This window comes from Bidens hawaiensis, unplaced genomic scaffold, assembly GCF_021521415.1.
Source record: "Bidens hawaiensis isolate Kalapana, Puna unplaced genomic scaffold, B.hawaiensis_p1.1 tig00054913_1, whole genome shotgun sequence".
In the NCBI taxonomy this organism is placed as follows: Eukaryota; Viridiplantae; Streptophyta; class Magnoliopsida; order Asterales; family Asteraceae; genus Bidens; species Bidens hawaiensis.
The window spans coordinates 79,403-93,538 of record NW_027499894.1 but is presented as its reverse complement, the minus strand read 5'-3'; positions in this window follow the sequence as shown (position 1 = coordinate 93,538).

Sequence of the window (14,136 nt, the reverse complement as noted above, 5' to 3'; positions counted from 1 at the left end):
AATATTCTTTGGATATGACCTAATCAAGTGATGTAAAATCTAAATATGCTTGCATGCATCACAAAATTAACGTGAGTTTATCATTCGAAACTATAAGACTTGGAATTGCATTCAAGATCGATGATGATTGTTTGAATTTAAGAAGTTTCAAATTCTGAGTTCTTATATTGCTAAAAAAATCTTCTGCTAAGTAAAACGTAACTTAATATCATTTGAAAAAATTGTCATGTTGTTTGCCAATAAATTTTGCATATATTTTTTACTTCCAAAGTGACACCAGTGGATCCATGACTTAATATCATAAGTTATCACTAAATGTGGTAATATATCATAAGTTTTATCACTGAAAAATGTTAGGCAGCTATGTTTAATTTTTTATTTGACCTTGTGGCCTAGGATAAATTGCATCAGATAGTGTAAGTTTTGTTTGCATTTGAGGTGTTTAGCTCGATGATTTACACAACACGTACACATGTTTCATTTGTTAATTAGTTTGGTTTATGAACACCATCAGGAAGACGTGGTTATCAATTTCACCGGTGGATTATAACTCCTTCCGGTTGCTTAATCTTTTAGTCTTAAGTCTTAACCATCATTGGACACCCGCTCGTTGTTCAAAAGCTATGAGCCTGGCTCCCAATGGGTCAAATATTGTACACCATACCCTTGGTGTTCAAATAAACAAGTCAATTATAAGTGGCACTCAGCAATATAGTAATAACAGGTCATAATCAATGTATAAAATATAAATAGTTTATAATTCATTGATGCTAACATTTGCAGGCCTAATTAGTTTTCTTAAATCAAAGCCAATATGTCTTTGGGTCACAACTCATTAGTATTTTTTATATTATAGTGATGCTGAAAGTTTTGTTATTATTTTATTTTATTCGTATCAAGGACATTGTTTATTTACCAGCGTATCCAAGAAGATTCTGTTTTGAGGACCTACTCAGGCTAAATGCATACTTTAAACATAAGAACTTGATATTCTTATTCCGAACAACTTTTATTCCGACCAAAGCTAAAACAAAATGAGAGTTATAATTCATAAAATAGTCAAGTCATTTGAAAATATGGGATCATAGAACATAAAGGAGTGATTTTAATTCTGAACGTAAGTTAATCGAGTCAAGTAATACTTGTATAAACCATTGCTATGCATACTCAAAGCTGAGTTCACTAGTATAGAAAAAAGATGATCAAAAGAATGTATAACACAAATATACCAGGTAGGTAATTTATAATACATAATTTCTCGAAGTATTGTTCGTACCAAAGACCACAAGCAGCTTCCCAGACACTGGCATGTGGTAACAACATACTAACGAACTGATACGACGTACGATTGTATACTAAAACTTTCACCACATCAGGTCAAACTGCTATAAAACATTTCCATTCACTCCCGTCTGGAACAGAGTTTTGGTTATCGGCCCACTACTACATTAAATGTCAGCATAAAGACACGATATAACTTGACACATTATCAAATAAAAAACTAAATAAACAACGCGCACATAATAACAATTTGCATACAAACTACTTATATCAACATCATACAGTTACCAAATCCTAGGATATACTAATGTAGGAAAAGTGGTTCACTTTTAGTTAAGATAATAATAAAAATATAATAATGATACTCTCGTTAATCGTGGGAAATTCACTTAGTACAATACCGTTTACAAAAGTACATAAAAAGAATATAAAATGAAAATATATATACCGAAATGATTCAATCCATATCTTACTAGGAGTGCTTCCATAAGTTTTCTTCTAGTATTCATGTCACGAGTTTTCATCACTTGAGTCTTCAACAAATGTTTCTTCAAAACAACAATTCCTTTATTGAAATTGGGTAACGGTTTTGGTTGAGGATCGTGTTAGACACGAGGCCCTTAAAACAGATTTCGTGCCTACTCTCAAGCGCGTCTGTTTCCTAGGGTACAACAACCAGAACAGTATGTGTACTGCCGGAGATGGCCACAAACCCGAGGAAGTCACCGGATATATTGGTGTTTATCAAGATGTAGGAAAATTTGTTGAAGTTGTTTGACATAAATATAAAGAGTTCTCCTCTCTAAATTTTGTAATGAGTGTGTGTAAGTGATTCCAAAATTTTTTTAAGTGTATCTACGAAATGAACCAACAAGTTCATTATATACTTACACAAAATGAGAAATACTTAACCAAATTAATATGTCATAAACAATAAAATTAATTTAGTCATAAACAAGATAATTAATCCTGTAATAAACTTGAAATTAATTATTGTAATTAACATGGTTAAATAGTTTTAATTAGATTTAAGTGGTGAATCAAAACCATCATATTTATTCATAACATGAGTTGAAACAAACTATTTGACCAGGTCCAAACAACTGTTCGCAACAGTCCGTTATGCAGGCGCGACACTCATGCGCTCCTACGTGGGACACGATGTCAAAGATAAATCCAATTTTCTCTTCTTTGGTTATTCCAACCATACAACTTCGAGCATTGATATTCATTCATCTAAGCTCCGTTTTAGACACTCAAATCAATATTTATACAACACATTATATAAATATATTATTCATGTCCAAATTTAGTGAAAAACCCATTTCACTATTAAATTTTTCCAACAATCCCCCACATGAATGGAGATCAATCAAAACACGCAAAATTTTCAATGAAAACCTCGACAGTTGAGTATTGCAGGATAGGTAGGTGTTACCCTTTGAACCTTCCTTTGTGTATCATACTTAGCCTCCTAGCGGTTTGTAGACGCGATGTCTTTGAATAGACCCCATTTGTGGAAACGACAATATGCCTTCACACAATACTCTCCTGCACATCCCCTCACTATCGTGTCTGTTATGGTCATGAAACACTAGCCTGGTTCTGTGAAAGCTTTAGGAACTGCGCACCCTATAGTTTCATTCAAAGCGATCACACTTCTCTTTCTCATAGGTGATTTTATCTCAAATCATTAAAAACATTAAGGTTAACACGATTTACACAAAATCATCAACCATACATTATGCTTAACCTCACAACATGTCACCGTTGTTAATAGAAATGGACTAGGAAGTAATTAAACTCCCTTTATTATTTTTGGAGGATATATATATATATATATAAACATATATATTAGCTTGTATGTAAACATATACATTAGCGATGCCCCACAGTGACTACCTTTCGGTTATATGATTAAGTTGTCCTACTGAACTTAGCTCTTGGGATCTCCAGTCTGCTAAGTTAGGTTTACCTTATACTTCCTTTTTCCCACGGGCTTTAGTCCCATTCCACAACTTCATATCTCTTCATCCCTCGGGTTGTTGGATCCAAAATATTATCTATGACTTTGTCAAGCCATTTGTAGATAATTTTAGTTTGAGATGAGTTGTTATGATGTGCTCTTAACTTGTAAGTTAATTTGCCTATATTCAAGCTTCTATGACTATAACAACAGGTATCACCCTGAACCTTGTTATAATAAGTGTCTTAGAAGAACATAAATATTATGTTTTAGGCGAACACGTGTTTGCAATATCTATTTGGATCACCAAATTATTATTGCCAAACATTAGCAACCAAATATACGCCCAATATTCAAATGCAAGTTACTCCCACATTTAAGTGTTATTGGATAGCATCCAAATGGGGTAATGAAAGGTTCTCCCTTTCTACGTGTTTGAGAATCCTCTCATACAACCAATTTTACATACCCAAATGGTTGGTTCTTAAATGTCTCATCCGCCCATATTTCTTGCCATTTGAACTACTATTTGTATAACCTTACTTATGACAACAAATGTTTATAACGACATTTAGATACCCGTGATTTGAACAAGAGTTGCATCACTGTATCAGTGAGTTCATCAATGTTTATTTTGGTACTCAATAGCTTTTGAGTTGACCAACCAACATATGTCATTGTCATAAGTTTGTCATCAAACCAATGAGTTTAATGCCCTTCCTTATAATGAATGAAAGTATCTTTCAACTTTCTCTACACACGAATTCGTTGTGCGTCCATATATACGTTTTGAATATATAAAGTTAATTAGTCTCCGGGGAGTACCATAATTAACTAAGTACTAGTCTAGCATGCTTTAGACTACAATACTTTAGCATGTGAACAGAAGATGCATCATTCTGATTCTTCACAGCCTCAAGGTATAACACCATATACCTTGTTCACATTCACTTAGACACACCACAAACTTCAATGTTTAGAAAAAATTTCTAGATTATTTCATGTTACAAAACTGACTTTATCATTCAGTTCAAGAACACAACTCTTTTTCCCTTGATTTTCAAGGCTTCAACATTTGACTTATGTGGAGTTACACATAAGTCTTAATCCAAGTCAATTTTGGTGAAGACCTTGTTTTCTTAAAACCATGTATTAGGATACTCTCCCAAAATGAATGACACGTCCTCCACATAGTTCAAACAAAATTGATGGTGGCAGAAGCATCTACGAGTCCATCATTAGTAAACTCTTATAACAAATCTCGAACGATTTATTATAAATGTTAATAATAATAATAACATATATTTCTTTCATATGTTGTAATCAAATTAGAATTCACACTTTGTGAAATTCTCATGTTGATACTCTCAACATTTAATGATATATTTCATTCTCGTGTATATCCTTTCAATATACGTATAGTTTTTATCATGATATTCTCACGATTTAGTTAAACGTTTGATATCTTGTCTCATCTTGAAACTCCAAACTTGAACAATGACAAATCTAGTCCAAAACAATAAAATTGTTTACATGACAAACTACTCACAAGTAGTTGAACAATTAATTATGTTCACAACAATAACAAATTGTTTTAACAAAATAATTTTTTCGAGACTAGCTAATATATGGTTCAAGATGTGCTAATTATCTTTCTAGCAACAAACCAATATTAATTGCAAAAGACGTGTTTTATTCGTTCAAGTCATATCTTAAGTTTGCAATTGTTTTAATAATAAACTTTATGTGTTTTATGTTTTGATAACCAATCAAGACCATAAACTCCAAAATATGTTTATTAAATAAAACGTTATCTAACCCGCTCGTTAGAAAATTAAAACGATTACAAATCATTTGTTCACCAAAATATAGTTTTATCACACTAAACCGATTCTAACACGCTCGTTAGAAAAATAAACGATTGCACATCGTTGAAGTAGATGGTTTATAAGATAAAAAGATTCTAATACGCTCATTAGAACAAATGTTTACTAAACGATAAAATGTTGGTTCTTATTAACATAAGCCATTCCTAACTTCTTGTTAGAAATAACCAATTTTACATTGTTTTTAATACTTGTGATTCTTATGAACCACTTCTAAGACACTCCTTAGAAAATAAAAAGAATAGACTTGTTTATAAAGCTTATTAATTTATAAGATTTAAAGCGGTTCTAAGACGCTCCTTAGAAATAAGCAATTATAAAAAAAACCCGTTTTAGAGGTTATGGTTTATAAATTCAAAATCGGTTCTAAGACGCTCCTTAGAAATAAACGGTAAAAACCGTTATAAAGCTTAGTAGTTTATACGAATAACACCATTTCTAACACGCTCATTAGAAGGTATAAACCATCAATTCGCCAAAATAATCTTTTTTAACTTGTTTGTACACTGCGAAATACCTACTTCGCAAACAACAAAACCGTGCCTCGCATCCCACCGTGTATGTTTATAAATACATATGGTTTTACTAAACCAACCTTTTTTAATACGCTCATTAGAAAATATAAACATTTCAAACCCAATAAGATCAGAATTATTACGCTAAATAATATATATTCTAACGCGCTCGTTAGATGAAGAATGATTATAAAAATCATTTTAAATTAAAAACCCAACGGTTTTTCAAATCGTTTCAATATATTGTGATTCTCTACACACAAATATATATGCAACAAAATGAGCACTTTTGTTCATCTCCTCTATCACCCACTTGAAACTTATTTTCATATTAAGTTTTGTACTAAACAAAATCAACATGGATTTTTTGAGTCAAAATAAAACCGCCAATTTATTAATGACATGTTTAGTGTCAAGTTTAATAACAAACTCCCATATTAATTCATGAGAAGAAATTGTCAAAAACTCTTATATTATTTTATGGCATATGATTGTTAGCATATAATAAAAAAAATGCAACAAATTCACACTAGGTTCACTTGACTCATAAAACATTTTAACTCAAACGGATTGCTAAAAGTCTTTTCTAACACAATTGTTAGATATAAAACGATAACAAATCGTTTTAAGGACTCTAAAGGTTGAATCGAACCATACAATTTGTAACGATATTCGGATTTAATATTGTACTCCAATATAAATAAATCCGATATCTTTTGTACTAATCACATTATTTCCCCAAATATTAATAAGATTTTATAGAAAAAAATCCAATTAACATTTTAAACTTTCGTGAACCAAAAATCCTTATCAATAGGTTTTAAGATTAAACCGTCAATCTTCACGAATTCTGTTTTAAGATTGTAGGAAAAGTGGTTCACTTTTAGTTAAGATAATAATAAAAATATAATAACGATACTCTCGTTGATCGTGGGAAATTCACTTAGTACAATACCGTTTACAAAAGTACATAAAAAGAATATAAAATGCAAATATATATACCGAAATGATTAAATCCATATGTTACTAGGAGTGCTTCCATAAGCTTTCTTCTAGTATCCATGTCACGAGTATTCATCACTTGAGTTTTCAACAAATGTTTCTTCAAAACAAAAATTCGTTTATTGAAATTGGGTAACGGTTTTGGTTGAGGATCGTGTTAGACACGGGGCCCTTAAAACAGATTTCGTGCCTACTCTCAAGCGCATCTGTTTCCCAGGGTACAACAACCGGAACGGTATGTGTACTGCCGGAGATGGCCACGAACCCGAGGAAGTCACCGGCTATATTGGTGTTTATCAAGATGTAGAAAAATTTGTTGAAGTTGTTTGACATAAATATAGAGAGTGCTCCTCTCTAAATTTTGTCATGAGTGTGTGTAAGTGACTCCAAAATATTTTTAAATGTATCTACAACATGAACCAACAAGTTCATTATATACTTACACAAATTGAGAAATACTTAACCAAATTAATATGTCATAAACAATAAAATTAATTTAGTCATAAACAGGATAATTAATCTTGTAATAAACTTGAAATTAATTACTGTAATTAACATGGTTAAATAGTTTTAATTAGATTTAAGTGTGAATCAAAACCATCATATTTATTCATGACATGAGTTGAAACAAACTATTTGACCAGGTTCAAACAACTGTTCACAACAGTCCATTATGCAGGTGCGACACTCATGCGCTCTTACGTGGGACACGATGCCAAAGATAAATCCAATTTTCCCTTCTTTGGTTATTCCAACCATACAACTTCGAGCATTGATATTCATTCATCTAAGCTCCGTTTTGGACACTCAAATCAATATTTATACAACACATATATAAATATATTATTCATGTCCAGATTTAGTGAAAAACCCATTTTCATTAATAAATTTTTCCAACAACTAATAGCTTGGTATTTTACTAAAATGACATCTATGCATCATAGTTATATCGATCTTTGTTTAGCTGGCATTTTAAATAGTTAAAAAAAATACAATCGTTCAATCATTTCATCCAATAGACGGTGTGCATATTATGTTTAAGCTTAATGAATGGATCCCGAATAAATCTAGAATACGAATGGATTTCCATTCGTTAGCTGTAACGAAAGACAACCAATAATTATCAACTTTGACTATAACAAGTCAAAGTTAAAATTGGGTATGAACATAGATAGTCAGCATGCAATACCAGATTCAATTAGGCCATTCAAGACAATGGATCATCATAAATTAAGCATGAATCGGATCGCAAAGATCTCGATAACTGATTCATCACAACCATTTAGGTTAAAACTGATTAAAACTAGGGTTTTTGTTCATAAGTTAGAACCATTGCAATAACTTATTAATTAACCCATGAGACAATCATGGTTCATGACGAAATTGATTGTGTTGTAATCACCATTACCTTACGATTCTGAAATGATGTTTGATATAATGCTAAATATATATGTTTCCATTGTTTATTTTATTTAATATTTTAATTGTTTTTGTCCGTTTTTAGTCAAGATTTATATACTACTAACGTTTTCGTGTGTCGTAGGTTTCGGGATTTGATTGTGATTAAAAAGGGCGAAAAACGAGCTAAAACGAGCCGAAACGAAGATCCGGAACGCGTCAGGAAGAACCAGAGCAAAGAACCGGTCAGACCGGCCCCCTTGGAAAAGCACGCCGCGCCGTGCGAAGGAGGAAGGCCAAATGCCCTTAGCGCGGCGCCTAGGGGTCATTGATGGGTTTTTAATTCGTTTTTGCTTCTTGTCGGGCCTTGTTTTAGTTATTTAAACACTTTTAACCTAAACCTGACATAACCTGAAAGCCACCAGCCGATTTTGGAGAGTTCTTGTAGCTATTTTACGAGTTTGTTGGTGATTTTGAAGGCGAGAAGACATCCAGTGAAAGAGCTACACGTTCACGTTCGAGTTTACGGGTTTTATCATCTTCGATTCCCTGTTCTCTATATTTTCACCATGTTTTCGTTATTATTCGTTTTGTTTGATTTAGACTTTATGATGCTAGGCTAAATTCCATAGACTACCTAGGTTGTGATGAACCTTAGTTCGGTTTGATTTTTATTTGGATTTTCGTTTTTTATGGATTTTATGTTCTAAGTAAACGGTTGAGTTTGATTTAATTTATGCGTATGATTGCTTGGTTTTGTTTACTTGAATTTATTGTTTCACATTGCCCTTGTTGATTGTTTCATAGGATAGGGTTTTGTTAGGTCATTTACTGTGTGTTCTTGGCTAGTTTGTGATTAATATGCATTAAAAATCATAGAAACAATAAAATCAAGTAAATAGATAAAAGTGAACTGCCAGCTTAGAAAGCTGTAAGGTGATAGGTTGTTGATAGATCTTTGCTTGTCGGGATTGCTAGATTTAGTTCTTCGTAAGGAGTCCGTCTAGATCTGATTGTAAGCTTAGTCTATTAAATTAATTGTAGATCTTTGCTTGTCGGGATTGCTAGATTTAGTTCTTCGTAAGGAGTCCGTCTAGATTTGATTGTCAGCTTAGTCTATTAAATTAATTGGGTCTGCTTTGCTATCTTTTGAATTCTGCGCTGTAAGGTAGGTTTTCGTTAATAAAGATACTTGAACATAAATTATTAAATAACCGTAAGGAAGTTTAATTCATAAAACTGGTGAGTCTTAAAACTTGTTAGAAATCCATAGGCGTCTTCTTGAAGTTCAAGGGTCCTGTTCGGGTTTTCTTTCAAGGGTCTATTTTATGATCCCGGTTCCATAACTTGAGTTTTCCATTTAATTAATAACTGTAACTTTGGGGATTCTGGCCTGGGTAGTTATCTTCATCATCTGAGTTAATCTAAGTTTTTAATTGTTTAATTAGTTACAGTAATTAGGTTAAGTTTTTATTATTAATTAAGTAGTAATGATTATGTTTTATTATTATTATAATACTTAGGGTTAGGGTTTTATATTTTATTAATTAGTTTATTATTAGTAGTTAAAGTAATCATTAGTTAATTATTTTTTAAAGTTTTAATTATTAGTATTAAATTCCCCCTCAAATATTATTAATAAATAGTTGTCTCAGTAAGTCGAGTCTAATTTAGTTAGTTACGTAATTTAAAGAGTCTTGTTGATTCGATATCCAGACTTACTTAGCTGTACTAGAGTCGACCGGTTCACTAGCCGGTTAGTAGTTTAGTCGAGTCTAAGAGTCTAGAATTTATTACTTAGTGTCTAGATTAGCATAATTTAATTAATAATAATTAAACTAATTTCAGCACATCAATGTTTAACACGTGATTTAGTGATGTTCGAAATTCTAAGGATAATTGGCAAGAGGTTTGGTAGGGAAATGCGTATATCAAGGTGAACAAATGAGGCCTTTCATTCCACCCCTGTTCATTATATATGACAAACCTTGCATACATTCCCAGACGACGAATGAGCTCATTCGTTAAGTCAAATTTAACAAAAACCTTATTCGTTGTCTCATTCGTTATCGCCTATGAACAATAAATAACGAATCAATACAGATTCGTTCTTCATTCGTTAACAATAATGATGACGAATGGGGTCATTCGTTATCAGTGTAGCGAAGCGAATGATAATAACGAATGAACTAATTCTTTATCCAAAAAAATACATAAAGGACCCTCATTCGTTATCCAAATTGATAGCGAATGAACACTATTTTTTATGAATTCTCATAGCGAATAGCCATTTAATTTAAAAAAAAAATAAACATTTTTCATTTTAAATTATAAGAATTAAATAATGCATCGAAGCCTGTTTCCTGATGAAGTTTACCTTAAGATTCTTACCAATAGAAGTAAGGCGTAATACCTTAACGTGCTTTACGTTCAAAAACACATAAATTAAAAACAAATAATTTAAATGAAATAAATAATAGAATTAAATTAAAAAAAATCCTTTTGGTATTTTCTTTTCAAATATTTACCCTTAAGCCCAAAAATTGAAAATAAAGTAGGAAACAAAAATAGAAAACAAAATGTTTTTGGATTTTTGAATATTTTCAATTAAAAGGTAAATAAAAGTAACAAATATGAAAACTATTCTATGAAAACATTATATATTTTTGTGAGTTTAAGCAAAGAATCATATTGACCAAATTGTCATTCCATCGCAGTTTTATATTTCAGCGATATTATGACTGGTGTTAAGTCGGTCATAGATATAGTTGTCCACTTAAATCTTATACAAACCTTCAAGTATTTTTGTTATATGACTTAATTTTTTATTAAATCACGGAATATCAGAAACTATTACGGTTCAAGCTTAATTTGATTTTTACTGTATCACCCCAACTTGACTTAAACCATTATGTTTCCGATCAAAATTATGATTTTTATAGATATTTTTGAGCGATGCACCAAGCTTCCTTTATTGTAAATGAATATGCACGAGTTCATCTGTAGGCTTACATACATTGTATCCCCTGGGTTATAACCTTGGATTTTGGTCTTGTTTGTGCTCAAAGACGAATTTCCAAGAGTTCTTGTGGGTCCGGGTTCATAAAGTTCAAGAAAAGTGTTCATAAGTTGTTGCAAAGTGTGTTCAAGCTTAAAAGATTCAAAAGTTTGTGTTTAAAGTTCATGTATTTTGGATTAAAAAGGTTGAAGATCTTCATAATTTGGTGTTCAAAAGTGTGAAAATATTGGGTGTGTGTAGATCCATAAAGGGTCAAAGTGAAAGAAGTGACATACGTAAGAAAGGGATTTACTGGAAAAAGGTGGTAGGAAAGTACCTTTTGTACTTTCCAAAAGTACAATCCATTCGAATCGAATTCCTATTCGAATCGAACCTCCATTCGATTCGAATACAACGTGTAGTCTAATCAAACTAAAGGATATTCTAATCGAATCAAGTTAGCACATTCGAATTAAGAACCATTCGAATTGAATCATCATTCGATTTGAATATACGTTGAAATCAAATCAAGACCAAATTATATTCGAATCGAATCCCATTCTAATCAAATCCCTATTCGATTCGAATACAATCAAATTTGATTAGATCAGTTGATTCGAATATCAAGTAATTCGAACATTTTATACTTCATTTTTTCAAAATCTGACTGATTCTGTTACCTTGCATTTGATTCGAATACACTGTCCATTCTGTCCATTCGAATAGCTCGTACTTGTGTTCTAAACATAATATGTTTCAACTGTGTTTGATCTTAAAGTTGTTTGAGAAATGGCCAATGCAAGCATATAAGTTAGTAACGAAGTTGTAAGGAATTGCGTGATGTTTGAAAATGAAGCTGGGACTACCACAAAGCCTCCAAGCTGAAGCTGATGACATGGGAAAGTGACTTCGATGAATTCAAGTGGAGATTCCAAAACTATCTCAAGATCATTGACTATAATCTTCTTAGACCATTTGAGCAAGGACCACATCAGCCCACAACCACTACTAATGATGGTGATGTTCCAAAACGTGTAGCTGATTATAATGACGAGGACATAAGATAGCTCAATGAAGACAAGAGGGCTTTTGGAGTTCTTATTGTGTGCCTCTCACGTGAAATTGCACTAACCTTGAGAGACTACACTACTTCTAAAGGTCTTTGGGATGCATTGCTAACCAAGTTTGAAGGAAACCTTGAGATGAGAAACAGCAAGAAGGGAATGTGGAAGGGAGAATTCAACATGTTCAACCATGTGCAAGGAGAATCAATTGCTAGCCTCATTCAGAGATTTGAGACATTGATTACCAAGATCAAAGGTGCTAGCATTGAATATGATCAAGTTGAAAATAATGACAATTTGCTAAATTCACTTCCATATGGCTGGAACAGCAGTGTCATTACAATCAAGAGAACTACTAATCTTCAGATTACCAGCCTAGCCTTTCTGACTTGACCTCCATCATCAAGTCATTTGAAATGGATGAAAAATTAAGGATGGGAAATCACATTAGTTCTCTTGCTAAAGCTGGCATGACTACTGGTTTAGGTGTAAGCACGACATTCATAAGCCAAGCTCACATTGCTAGCTCAAATTGCAAGCTCAGCCTTCTAAACAACTGCTATACCCCAAGCATCATCAAGCTCCAGTTCCTTTCAGAATGCTGCTGACAAAGCCGTTGCACAAGCCTTAAAGGCTCATGGAATCAAAACATCAACCAGCACTCCAGCTAGGGATGGCAATGAAAACCCAAAACCCGACATAAATGGGACGGGTAATACCCGACCCATTAGGGTTTGGGATTAGTTTTGAAATTTTTCGCGGGTTTGGGATTTCTAATATACCCGATAACATAAACCCATTTACCCGATTATATACCCGATATAACTTATTATGGGTTTGGGAATACCTAAACCCGACCAAAACCCGACCCATTGCCATCTGTAACTCTAGCTTACTCTGCTCCTCTAACCATCTCCCCCTGATGACTCCAACTTGGCACTGTTTCATGCTTTTATGGCAAGCCATGAGGAGTTATTGCAAGAAAAGTTGCTTCCTCCTTCCTTTGAACAAGGAGATCTTCCCGAACAAGAAGGATCTCAATAAAATGGATACCAGATGGCCATGGATGTTCACAGAGCTACTAACTTTATGAAGAAGTATGGGAAGAGAACAGCTTCAAGGATGCTGATGGGAAGAACACCGGGTTTGAGAAGGAAAAGCCGAGATGCTACAACTGCAACGAACCAGGTCACTTTACTCGAGAATGCACAAATCTACTGATGGCTGTGAATAACATCAAGATCACCGAGATGTTAGATAATGAAGGTGTTAGAAGATCAGACAAGAGGCACGTTCCTAACTACAACTAGAATCGACCAAGGAAGTGGATCCAAGGGAAACTTCGAGTCGAGCTCAAAGGCCATTATCATAATTACTGTTGAGTCTTCTCAACCAGATTGGGAAGATGATCAATTTTAGGAATTAAAGAATTTTTTGACCTTTGCTGGGATGGCCTTCACTGATCAAGAAAGCACCTCTTCAAGCATTGTTGATGGAATACCTACACCTGTTCCCCAGGTACACAAACTTTGCTCACAAGCTTGCATTGATAAAGTCATACATTATAGAAATCATTATGCTAAAATTTTAGATCAAATCCATAACATTAAATGTCAGAATGATGAACTTCAAAAAGGCTGAAAAGATCTATGCTACTAGGATTAAAACTCTTGGTGATGACATGGCTAAACTTAGTGAAAAGATTTTTATAACTCAAAAATTAGCTGAACATAATGAAAAATAGGTTATTGAGTTAAATTCTAAGATTGTCGAGTTAGAACTGGGCTTCAAAGAAAAATCACCATTGAAAACTTTGATTTAGCCTATGAGAAGCTGAATAAAATAATTGGGGCACAGATGGGGTTAAGAATAAAGACAGGAATAGGCTATGATAGTACTGCAATTCCACCTCCTTTTAATGATACTATACTAGCCTTTCTCATTTTAGCTTTAATTCCCTTCCTGAGGATGAAATGTTGTATGGCATTGGTCATGTGCCAAAGCCAAAGACGCTTTTTCCGCTGTT